We start from the raw sequence: 13,501 nt of genomic DNA, 5'->3' as shown, positions 1-13,501 counted from the left end.
GTTTAAATTTTTTGTGGATATTTTCACAAATAAAAGAGAAGCATTCTGTTTGGGAGGGTTGTGTTATTCATCATGTACAACTATATGAACAGCCACACAGACTTGAGAAAATATTCACAAATCCCAAATGGTGCATGAAAAAATTCATACCTGAAAGTAAGTTTCCTTGATCTTACTCTATGAACTTCATGCTGATAATCAGAGAGAGGAAATAATACCTGTAACAGAGGTGACCAACCATACAGCAGAAACAACAAAGCGTGAATAGCACAATTCATAAATAAACCACGAACCAAAAATGTATTCACCCAAACTATCTAGCAACCACTCATGAATAACAGATAATAAATAATGGAGATATCCCATCTCCTAAAACTGGAAGGGACCTTGAAAGGTCATTGAATCCAGCCCCCTGCCTTCACTAGCAGGACCAAGTACTGATTTTGCCCCAGATCCCCAAGTGGCCCCCTCAAGGATTGAACTCACAACCCTGGGTTTAGCAGGCCAATGCTCAAACCACTGAGCTATCCCTCCCCCCTAATATATGTGATTGGGTCCACACTTGGAACCAATAGTATTTGTAACAAGTTGTTCGCCCAGCTTTACTGGGGAAGAGCCATAAAGAAATGAGAGCGAGATGGAGTTCTGACACAACAGCTCATGGCATCTCTTCATCTGGAGATAACCCAAGCTTGCTTCTCTTCCCTCCCATCTTTGGGAGGCTCCTACCAGCTCAACTGGTGCATCTGTCGAGTTCTTCTGATTGTTACGTTTATAAGTAATTTACCTATGAGTCACCCACGGGATGATTAGTAGTTGGATTCAAAGAAAGTTTCTCCCAAAACCTTTTGGTAATAAAATAAATTGTTTGTGAATTGTAAACTTACTGGGCCATGTTCAGCACTATTACAAGTAAGCACAACTCCACTGAATCCAAAGCATACACCAAGGCTGAATCTGACCCCTCCACTCTAGTCCTTTTATAATTCATGATTCTTTCCATATACCAATTGAGCGGAGGCGGCTCATCCAATCCATATTTTTAACCAGTCACCCAGCCCGAAAATAAAGCTTTATCTCCATTTGTCATGAGGTTTTAAAATTTCCATAGAAAACACAAAACTCTACAGGTAAACTAAAAGAACTCTTAAATAATAAAAACTAGATGACCAGGAATGGAGGGAAAAGTTAACCAAACATGAATGATGGGTGAGTCTTACAGTGCACCTGAGGTTCAGTTCAGAAAAGTTTGGATAAACAAGATGTGCACAGATTGAGTATCTGTTGTTGCAATGCTCATCCTGCTGCACTTCAACCACTCCTTACTGCAGGCTACACAACCGATTACATCATGTCTGAAATTAGATCAGCTCTTCCCAGGAGGGATTACGTCTTTTCATTTGTAAATTGAATTGAACCTCTATGAAGGCACCTCTCTTCTACCTTCTCTTGGGATCCAGCAGACTACTGCCCCGTGACCTCTGTGGATGAGGTGGCCCTCTCCTGCCTCTGGTAATAAACCCTGTGCAAAGGGGTCATCAGATGGAATTTGGGTGACCCTCTCCCCTTCTTCTCCAGCAGATGATTTTGGGCCTGATTCTCCATTACTTTGTTCCTTGTGTAGTAATTTACACCTGCGGAAGTGGGTGTAGAGCACTACCAAATCAGAATTCTCCACCACACCAAGAGTAGCACTTTACACTCAAGTATCAGGGGGTAGCCGTGTTAGTCTGTATCTACAAAAACAACAAGGAGTCTGGTGGCACCTTAAAGACTAACAGATTTATTTGGGCATAAGCTTTCGTGAGTAAAAACCTCACTTCTTTGTACAGAATCAGGTCTGTGTCTTCAGAAGGATGGATGGCCTCATATCCCCTCCAACAGGTGTTAGTGGAGAAGCAGGGGTAGGCCTTCCTTCACCTTCTATAAATGATTTCACAAAAAAATTTAATCTGCAGCCAGAAGAGTTTATTTCTGACCCGTGACTGTCTCCATCTTGCTCCAGCACTGTTACTCCAGAGGTCTACAGCTTAAATATTCTCCCCTTTTAGTGGCATGGCCCAGTAGCCCCTGTGCTAGGCACCAGTGTAGCATTAGACCCCAAATTTATCTGCATTATGGCACTTCCTTGGTATTTGTGACCCAGAGTGCATTCAACTCTTCTAAAATCACAGAATAATTTGAATGGCCCAAGAATCTCACTTGAATGTAGGATAAAAACCCCTATAGCCTGACAAGCATAAGGAGGAAAACAAAAGCAAACATACTCAGACACATGAGCCAAATTCTGGCTCCAGGCACTAAAACAGAGTAACTCTTCCTCCGCCACCAAATAGCTGCATATTAATGCTGAAAAAAAATGTTAGAGCATGTCCTATTCTGACCAACCTCAGCACTATGAACAGTCCTGCATCTGCGTAATCTGCAGCCAGGAATATGCTATGTGAGAGGAGAGATCTGTGTGAGGTCATAGGGTAAAACAGGTAGACTGTGCCCCCTGACCCATAAGCCCTGCTTTGGAATGCTCCTCCTTTCCTCTGGTCTCCAAAGGCTAGCTGGGGAGCCAGAAATGGGACAGGCAGTTTCCACTTTGTGATTCCCTTCCTGGTTGCAGCCTTTTGCGGATTTACATATGCAGTCTAACTCAATTTGGCCTATACATTTGTGATCCACTAAATTTCATTAATTTTGGGACTCAAAGAGTTAAAGGTAATCCTGCTTGGTGTAAAGCAGTTCTCTAGAAATCTTTAGCAACCTGCTGCTAGTTATCTCTATGAATATCATTTGTAATTAGCAGCTTTCCTATTAATATTAAAGGCTGAAGGGCAGAGAGGAGCAATATTCCAGTGCTGTTCAATTAGTTCCCACAGTATCTGTCAAGTTATCGCTCTGGGAAAGCTTATCAGGAAATTGTTATTGCAGTCCAGTCTCTAGCAGCTGAAGCCAGTGCAGGCCTGGTGCAAAGTCCACCTGAAAAGGGATCTCCACCCTCCCTTCTGCCAGGGCAGCCAATGCAGATATAAAAGTGAACAGTGCAGTGTGAGGAGCAGGCGTAGGCAATGTAAACTGAGTCAGTCAGTGGAGCCATTGGTGGAACTAAAGCTGCTGTCCATCAGGGTTTTTCATGATAACAAGTTTTCCCTTGGGTGCAGCAAGTTCAGGAAATGCAATTTGCACCTCATGATGCTAGTGGTAGTGAAACTGAGTGAGTCAGCCTCTCAGAGCTTCATTTTTCAGCTTTGTTTCTTACTACTCATTGTTCTAAGATGAAACTGACATAATTATCTAGTTATAGTAAAAACAGTTGCATGCACTATACATCATCTAGGAGCTAGTCATAGTCCTACTGACCTCATTGCCAAAACTCACGTTGATTTCTAGAACTGTCAGATAAGTAAATAAATAAGTATATTAAGTGTACAAAAATTAAATGTAATCACATAAACACATTGTATTACTATCAAACAGTCAAAAGTGACTAGTGATTTTGGGTGTCAGTTTTTGGGTGCCCAACTTGAGACATTTTAAGGAGGTCAGATTTGCAGAAAGTGCTGAGCACCTACTGTCAAGAAATCAGGTTTTTTAAAAATGTCTCAAATTGGGCACCCAAAAAAAATCAAAACATTCAAAATCTCTAATCCCTTGAACTTTGGACCTAGATGTGTAACATATAAAAAACCCAAATACCCAGAAAAAGTATATTCATCATACAGTTCCTGATGTACAAGCACACTGAAGAACTGGATCATTAGTGTCAAGTATCAGAGGGGTAGCCGTGTTAGTCTGAATCTTTAAAAAGCAACAGAGGGTCCTGTGGCACCTTTAAGACTAACAGATGTATTGGAGCATAAGCTTTCGTGGGTGAATGCCCACTTCATCAGACACAAGTAATGGAAATTTCCAGAGGCAGGTATAAATCAGTATGGAGATAACGAGGTTAGTTCAATCAGGGAGGGTGAGGTGCTCTGCTAGCAGTTGAAATGTGAACACCAAGGGAGGAGAAACTGCTTCTGTAGTTCGATAGCCAGGATCATTAGTGTTAAAAAGCTATGGCCCTGATCCTAACAAACATATGCACAAGTGCTGATCCCTGATTTTCATGGGACTTCATGCAGGCAATTACCTGAATTGGCACATACACTTGCAGAATCAGGATCTCTCTTCAATGTATCCTCTCATTTATTATTAGAAAACGTTGATAAAATATTTTATTCAATATCAATTGGCAGAGGAATAGGAAATTTGCTTTTTTCATGCCTGTTTATAAATAATCTCAAACAAGTGATGAATAAAGTTTTGGGTAAAACTGTTTAAAATCTTCAGCTTTCATGTTTTAGTGACTGTTTCCTTCCATTGTGTTTTCCCTCTGAAATCATGGCTTGGTTATCAAGAGATGACTATTTGATTTTTGTTCTGGGATTCTCCTTGCTGCTTCTGGGCAAACCAAGGACCCGATCAGACCCCTGGACAGAATATGAAGAAAAGTTGAATTCTGCATTCTTGCAAGCCTCATTTAATGACTTTTTTTAGAAACTCTAATATGGCAGATTCTGATCTCACTTACACTGGTATAATTCCACTGATTTCAGTGGAATCACTCCTGATGTACACCATGAGAGAAGAATCAGGCACACTGTATATGGGATACCTTATTGTTGAGTTGCTGTTTCATACATGCCAAAATAAAGATGGATGTGTGCCAAATATCAAGGGTATATAACAGAAAAAATTAAAAAGGTAAATCCTTTATCACACTCTACACTATCTGTTGCTTTAATAATTGTGTCCATGCTAGTAAATGACAGTGTATTGCTTGGGACAGTGGGGAGCAGAATTTGGCCTCATGCACACAGAAAACAAGGTGCTGTTTTAAAAATTGATTGTTGCTTTCGTTTCACTCATTTGTCCCTGTGCAGAACAGCGCCCTCTGGCGTGGCAACAAGGTAATCTCAATTACACCCTCATTCTTTTTGCTCCATGGGACAAATTAGGTTTTTCTTTTCATTAGCTGCCATCAGGAGAGAAGTATGAAGCACAGTAACAGAGAGAAGGACACTCTGACAATAAGCAACCCACAATGCAGGGCAAAAAAATCTCAATATGGAAAAGATCAAAGGGAAAACAGTGGCCAGAAGGCTCGAATCTTCCTCCCTTTTAAGAAAGCTTAAAAATGCAGCAACTGCCAATCCCAGGATCTGCCATTGATGTTAATTATGGCTTCTCATTACAAAGCCTGATAAGAAATTAAATGAAGAAATACAAACCCAGGGGACTGGAAGGCCAGAGACAAATTGAACTGAATAGACAGGCTTCACCTCTGCATATATCCTCTTTAATACATTTAGAGAGTAGGGTAGGGTCATTAACATTTAAATAGAACCTTGAAATCTGTATTTAATGCATTCAAAAGCAAAGGTGGACTGAAATCACCAACACCTGATAACTCTGAACATGCTAATATTTGGGAAAACCCTTTCTATAAATTAACAAAAAGTGTTTGGATGACAGTGTTTGCAATGTGGTTTCTCAAGGATAAGAGCCATTTTTCCTCTTTTGTCAACATGAAAAGAAAATGTAAAAGAATATTAAAAGTCACATCTGCACTCACTATTATTACAAAAAACACCAGAGATTACTCTAATTGAGTAATATTAGAGAAAGTGAAACAATTTCTCTATTCTTTTTAACTTTGTATGCATTTGACAACAACTTTGTGTGTAGCCCATTTCCATGTTCACTGTACAGTCAGTCCATTTCTCCTTAAGCTTGTGTGGTTTTGCACACAGCAACATGGGAGAGAAAAACTATTTTTAAAAATAAGAAAATGTGATTGTAAAACCACAAAAAATAGTAAAGGGGACTCAGGAGCAGGAGAAGAATCTGCAACTATTTTTAATGTATCTTTTGAACTTGATGAGCTCTGAAAACAAACGTGCCATGGAAAACCCGGTAACATGGATCTAGAGAGGGAGGAAATGGTCTTGTTACTTCCATCCTATATAGATTTGGAAAATGGAAGTCAAGAAGTTATTTGTATATCTTGAAAAATGTCACCAGTAATGTATTTTAATAACTTCCCAGTACTAATTATGGTCTCACTCAATCCCATATATCATTACTTATGGAGGTGGTCAATAGGACTACTCAGCATTTAGTCCCATAGCTTAAAATGAAATGGAAAATTTTCAGATTGACATTTTAAAAATCTGTTTTTCTAGAGATGAATTTGAAGCAAAATCACAGATCCAAATACCTCCAAACTTTGAAGAAACTTGGATCTGCATCTGGGTCCAAATGTCATGGCTGGTTCCATATTTCTATGATCTTGCATCTGAACTCCCCCGAATTTTGAAAAGCTTAAAATCCAGATAAAAACTTTATAACTTGAGCTCATATCTAGTTTATTTAGGCCCCAATCCTGCAAATGCCTGCATGCATGCATGCTTAACACATGTGAATATTCCCATTGAATTCAGTGGGACTACTCATGTGCCGAATGTTAAGCATGGTTTTCATTTATCTTTATTTGCTGTCATGTGTTTTGTCCTATTTAAATATCTACATACAGAGCAGTGTAATTACATATTTTATAAATCCTGCTATAATGAATGAATTATTTACTTCTGAAAGAATATAGTACTCCTTTAGGATAGTATATTACTTATATTGTATGAATTATATTTAAATATGTATACCTTTATCTTAATATTATTGTAAAATAATCATGTATATAATAGTGTAAATTTACACTATGTTTTCTAAACATAGATTAAGACCCATTCCTTGTCTCAAAGAATTTTCAATCTGTCTGGATCCTTATTACTTGTAGAATTATATATCTGAAGAAAGAAAGAACTAGTTTCCTGTTGTCAGAGAGTCACTTGTTGCTAGGCAGATTATGGTGAAGATTTCTGACTGCTACATTTAAAAGAATACAGTCAGATTTTTAAAATATTATCTACATACATTAAAAATGTAATCTGTGTTACTAATAATATCTTAGTAAATGTGAAAGAATTTTAAATCTAATTTACTTTTGACTATTAATGCTGTTTGGTTACTTTCTAAATGAAAACAGACTAGCCAGCTTCATTTTGTCTAGTCTTGTTCCAGTCAATGTCACATTCACCTTCCATTTACTAGAAAGATATTGCAGTTTTTGGATTACATACACTCACAGGAAATATTTGGGTTCTTCTGAAAAAAATTCTACAAGAAATAGCAATAGGAACAATAACAATAACATAGAAACATTTCTACTCATTACACAAAATAACCTAGGGTTGTTAGAAGTGTGAGCAGGCTGTGAGCAGTGATGTTATAACTTTCTTACTTATGCCTCATTGTGTTTGCTGCTTGTTTACGTGCCAAAGCTTGAATTCAGGCCTTGCAGAAAGAATCATTCTACATTTCAACAGATCAAAGACATTTGGGCATCATGGTACTCCCTGAATAACTAGGCAGAAAATATATGATAATACCTTTATGAGTCATGTCCTCAGATACTAAAGTGATGGGCACATTATAAAAACCTATATAGCTAGATAAGATATTTCTTGCATATTCAGGCTCTGGAAACATTTCATATACATATACTCACAATAAGGACCATGATGCTCACATGAATACAGTCCATCATCTACAATGTTAAGGAATCCAGCTGCATCAGAGAACTTGGTCTTGATGGTCTGCATCAAATTCCTCATCTGTGTGAGAAAACGCCACCCAGTTATCTATGTGCAGCACTGTGGAGTCCAAGAACTGAACCAGGTGCCAGGACACAGAAGGCTGAGATAAGCTGGCCAGCTACGGACACCAACTGAACCAGTTCAAAGTCAAGATAGAGAAAGATGCCAATTGTCACAGATCCGGGTACCCTGCTGGCAGGCCATCAAACTGCTGTGAGGGGACCCAACCACTGGATCCTCAGGTGTTTCACACCCATGGGAGTCTGAACAGAATCTGGTCCTGCCTTGGGGTTCCTAGATCTTCTTGGGGTTCAAATCTTCTAGTTAGCACTGTCATGTTCCTGTACAGGTATGAACTGGCTACAGTGCTTCCTTTTTAGTGAGGTACATAGGAGATGTGTTCATCGTAAGATACTTTAATGCTCTGCTAGATTTTAGCTGAGGATACCTTAAATAAGATTTTTACACACAATGCCACCTAGTGACTGAATAATATAATACAATTTAGCATTCCATTACAAGCACCCCTTCCTGAGATCCCAGGGCCCAGCTGCTTAGCCCATGAATTTAGTGCTGACTCCTCAGACTCCCCTGTAGCTTAAGCACACCTTTCCCAGAATCCCATCACAGGTCTGAACCTTCTGAGTTACAGTTTCACTCATGTGGTAGGTGTAGCATATAACACACACACAGACAGACTTTCCACAGAATGCTAACTCCATTGCTCTTTACTTAAGACATAAAGGACAAGAAAGTACAGATCATTTACAAAACAACAACCAACCTAAATGCAATGCCAGTCACTAGCTCATCTTCCATTAGAAGCTGTTGGGATCCATCTGTGTTCCAGAGGGCAGGGCAGGGCTCCGCTCCTCTCCCCTTCCCTCCCTTCACACCCCACCATCTCATCCAGCTCCCACAGGAGCTTCCCTCATTTTAAACTGGTGAAAAATGGCAGATGAACCCAAGTAGAGCATCTTCTACCCTTTTATAATCTTCCAGTCCCTTAGTCAGGTGACTTCCTCCCTGGTCAGCCCCAACATGTTACCACAATGTCATACCAGATGACTTTGGTGTGGTGCTAGGCAACCTCTCCCCTGGCAAACTAGTTCCTCTGGGCAGGAGCAGCCTAGAGTCATTAATTTCAGTGGTTAAGGATTTAAATCAATGACACTCTTTGGTTAGCCCTTTGCTGCCCACCTTTGGAATTCCAGTCCAACATGGAGGCAAATGAACAAGAGAAGGCAAAATGCTGCACATACAAAATGGAGTTTACATTTTGGTAAAGTAAGATACACATGAAGATCCCTCAGTAACAAAAAGAATTCATAAGTTGTACTGACAGATTCCCACATCATTGCAGCAACACCTTCTGAAGTCTGGGTGGACCACCTGGTGTTTGTGGCACTACCATCCCAGGCACAGGTCTAAAAGTACTAGCTCAACCAAATGGAAACAGTAGGTACACTCCATAGCCATCAGAGAAAGGAAATGAAGAAAGATAGAAAAGAAGTGTCCCGAGAGCCTTACATGCAGATTTTAATAGCAGTAGTGCAGTACTGAGAATTACAATTGACTATGCCTGAAAAGCTGCAAATATTTCTCCTCACACTGAAAAAATGGACGGACTAGGATGTGCATGGCAACGATTGTTTGTTTTCCATTTGGAGCAATGCCAAGTGAATCTCAAGGGCCCTGTTAACACTGCTCCAGGCATAAGGGAGAAAGGAGGAAAAAAGGCTGGGGGTGAGGGGTTTAGATTCCCACATCATCACAGCAACAGACTTCTGGAAGTCTGGTCCCTTGAAATATGTGTTAACTACTTATGCTAAACAATCTGTTCCATCATGTATTTTGCTGACACTCTGATTACATTTCTCAGAACTTAACAAAAGCTCTGTGTAAGCTCAAAAGCTTGTCTCTCATACCGACAGAAGTTGGTTCAATAAAAGATATTACCTTACCCATCTTGCTTCTTTAATTACCTGGGATCAGCCTGGCTATTACAACACTGTATACAGAGTTTGGTTTTGACGTTTATTAAATGTTACAATTAAAAAAATAACATTTGTTTTGGATTTAGCTTCCCAAAGAGTCCACAACACTTCATTAATGATCTACAAATGGTGGTACACAAGGATTGCTTTATTTCTCTCTCAAATTCAGCCACTTCTAGTGTGAAGTATGGCCATTGTAGAAGTTACAGCAACTCTACACAGTAGTTTTGAAATAAAAAAATATTAATATAAGCAAGTGACACTGGAATGAAAATTCAGACAAGCAGAAAATATCTACCAATGTTGGAATTCAGCCAGGAGAGCTAACATCTGGTGGTCTACAAATTGTTCTCTTAGATCTCCAATAGCAAGTGGTGCAGGACTGGTGTTATTTATTTCATGCAAAAAATGATATTTTCAGCAGCACCATGCTCCCTAGCATCAGGCTGGTACATTACTGCAGGATGATAGAGAGAACAGCACCAACTATTGAATAGAAGACACCACTTCCTACAGCACCAAGATGCTCGTTGAAAACATCTGATCCAAGTACTGACCAAGACCAGCTTCTAAGAGCTGATATGATAACAGCATAATGTGATTTAGCCGCAAGCTGAATGTTTCCATGATCATGGCTAAAATGTTATACAGTCTCTAGTTTTATGACATGTAGTGAGAGTTCCATTGGGTACAGTGGGGGACAGTATACATCCCACACCATGCCCCTGGCCTGGTCACATCCTCTGCCCTCGTATATCATAAGCCCACAGCAAACAGGATCTTAGGAAGGAGAGGATGCCGATGAGCCTTTTTTCTGGGCAGGAAGCGGAGATCTTTGTGTGTGGAGTCCCTTCCATGCAGGAATCTAAGGAGCATTATTGGTGCCTATGCTTCCATTCATTATGGTTTTGTTGTTAGCATTTAATAAAAACAATCATATTTCATACATCGTATTTCCTAAAGAACACAACATTCTGGCAATGGGAGATAGCAAAAACAGCAAACCAAATTTACTAGCACCTATGCCCTTCTACAGCACCACACCTGATCTATATGCAGAATATACAACATGAATAGAGGAAGCCCTTCTGTTTCTGAAACTTTGTCAGTGGAATAGATAAAGCAGAGGAGAGAGTGAATGAGCAATATTACCACAATCTACAAAGAGGCACAAAGGGGGATGGATATTTCTGAAAAGACAAAGGGTACACTAAATGCTTATTTCAAACCACAAAGAAATACAGTTTCAGAAGAGTACAAATTCAGACAGCTACTGCAAGTACCTGATGAATACAATGACTCAGATGTAAATGCCTTAAGGGCTAAGCCCTGGTCCCACTGAAGTCACTAAAAGTGTAACTGTGAATTTGGTATATCTGCATGAAGCATGATCCATGATCAAGTCATAACATGCTCACAAAACACTGGCAGGGTTTGACCCTAGAAAATGCAGTTATCATAGCACAACTATATGAGTCACCACAGGAAGGATCTAGTGTTCTTTCTGCTAAGACAGTGGTTTTCAACTTGTGGTCCATGGACCCCTGGAGGTCTGCAGACTATGTCTAAGATTTCCAAAGGGTCTGCACCTCCATTCAAATTTTGTAGGGGTCTGCAAATGAAAAAAGGTTGAAAACCACTGTGCTGCTAAGACTTTAGATGTGAGCATTAACCAACTGCAGCCACACCCCAGACCGAACAGGTTTTAAACCAGAAAGTGAGGTTACAGCACGTGCAAAATGTATTAATGTTACTAATGCAGATAATAATTGTGCCTGCTATTGTTGTGAATTGACTACACAAACACCATATAGAAGTAGAGTAAAGAGTTCCAATTGCCTCTTCTGTAGAAAAGTGAAACATGTGGCTGGAGTTTGGGGAAAGAAAGCAAACAATCAGAAAAACACTGAACACTGAACAGAAAAACACTGAAACAATCAATCTCAAAAGGCAGGGAATGGGAGTGCCTCACCTGTTCTGTAGAGTGACTCAGAATTGGATGAGTGTTTATTTTAAGTCTTCAAAAGTAAAAGTATCTTTTGTTATTAATGAACAAAGGTTGCCACCTGAAGTAAAAGAAATGTAGCCCCAGTCCTGCAATGAGCTCCACAGGGGCACAGATGTCTTGCTCATGCAAAACTCACTGCAGAATTGGAATCTTAGTGTTACATTTTTTAAAAAGAACAGGAGTACTTGTGGTACCTTAGAGACTACCACATTTATTTGAGCATAAGCTTTCGTGGGCTACAGCCAGTTTTTTTGTTGCAAAATTGCTACAAATTGTGGCAATTTTGCAACAAAAAAACTTCAAAAACAGACTCCAAAGAGAGACTGCTGAATTTGAATTAATATGCAAATTAGATACAATTAACTTAGGTCTAAACAGAGATTGGGTTGGGTCATTACACTAATTGAATCTATTTCCTCATGTTAAGTATCCTCACACCTTCTATAGGTCATCTCAATTATCACTTCAAAGTTTTTTTTTCTCCTGATGATGATAGCTCATCTCAATTGATTGGCCTGTTACAGTTGGTATGGCTACTTCCACCTTTTCGTGTTCTCTGTATGTATAAATATCTTCTTTCTGTGTGTTCCATTCTATGCATCCGTAGCTGTAGCCCATGAAAGCTTATGCTTAAATAAACTTGTTAGTCTCTAAGGTGCCACAAGTACTCCTGTTCTTTTTGCGGATACAGACTAACACGGTTGCTATTCTGAAACCTTAATTTTTTTAATAATCCATTTCCACCTAAACATCCAGAATTAATTCCAAGCATTCAACTTGTTTTGTATAATGTGCAGGCAACACCAATTATGTTACTCAGGATACTGCAAAGAACAGGTTAACTGGAAAACACATGTCGTGTGTGATGACATGTATATGCTATTGATTGAAATATCATAACCTTATTAAACAGAAATCTAGTTTTAATTTAACATATACTACAAAAGAGAATCAAATATACAACTGCAAAGTGAATCAAGTACCAAGTCCAAGACACTAATTTGAATGGTTTTCTCAGAAATCTGACTCGCTATTCAAAGCCCTTAGACAGTATTGGTACAAGGTTGTAATAGAAATTAAAGTCACGCCATTAAGTCACAGTTTGTCACCCAGTCAATATGCCACAATAGAAGTTGTGAATCAGGAAGTGGATAAAATGCTACATAAAGGAATTAATGATGACATGTAGGAAAGAAAAGGATATGCATGAGATCTGTGTGTGTAACAGGGCATCAGATCCTAAGCCAGCTAGCAGTGACTAATTCAGGTGTGTAGAAAAATAAATACATCAAAACTCAATATATTTAAACATAACAATCAAAAACAGTACTCTTAAATTATTCAAAACCACCATGTTGTGCAAACAGGTAGCCTATGCAACCTCTTAAAGATATTCCTGTTATCCTCTCCTCCTTTCCCTTTCCCTGTATTGTTTGTCATGTTTTTGTCTTGGCATGCCATGTCTTGTGAGCATTTGGGGGCATCTTTGTATATGTTCGTTCAATGCCTCTCACAATGGGATGATGATCCTGGTTGAGATCTGTGGGTGTGCGACTGCAATATAAACAATAACATTCATAATAATCTAGGACAATGCATAGATATGCAAGACTTTTTTGGAGCCATCCTGATATTAGGTGCTTGAATCCTATATAGAAATGCTAATTGTTTTTGATTCTCTCTGTAGTGAGTACAGGTGGGTCCTGTTAGCTCTATAATAAGAAATAAAAAGGATTTGAGTGCCTATATAAGGCAGAACAAACTAGGGGTTAGGATTGAGGGCCCTACAGGGAAAACCTTAAGAATAC

The 13,501-nt window shown here is 39.2% G+C and overlaps 1 protein-coding gene across 1 annotated transcript in view; it reads right to left on the bottom strand.

Annotated features, from left to right (window-relative positions):
• Window positions 1-7,664: 7,664 nt before the first annotated feature.
• The window catches only part of FBXO36 (F-box protein 36), a 118,713-nt gene continuing 112,876 nt past the window's right edge, over window positions 7,665-13,501 (bottom strand). Inside the window, exon 6 of the transcript XR_008446212.1 lies at window positions 7,665-7,706. The gene's annotated coding sequence lies outside the window, so the exon portion shown is untranslated. The remainder of the gene's footprint in view (window positions 7,707-13,501) is intronic.

The sequence above is a fragment of the Malaclemys terrapin genome, chromosome 9 (assembly GCF_027887155.1).
Source record: "Malaclemys terrapin pileata isolate rMalTer1 chromosome 9, rMalTer1.hap1, whole genome shotgun sequence".
In the NCBI taxonomy this organism is placed as follows: domain Eukaryota; kingdom Metazoa; phylum Chordata; order Testudines; family Emydidae; genus Malaclemys; species Malaclemys terrapin.
This window is presented reverse-complemented; position numbering and strand designations above follow the sequence as displayed.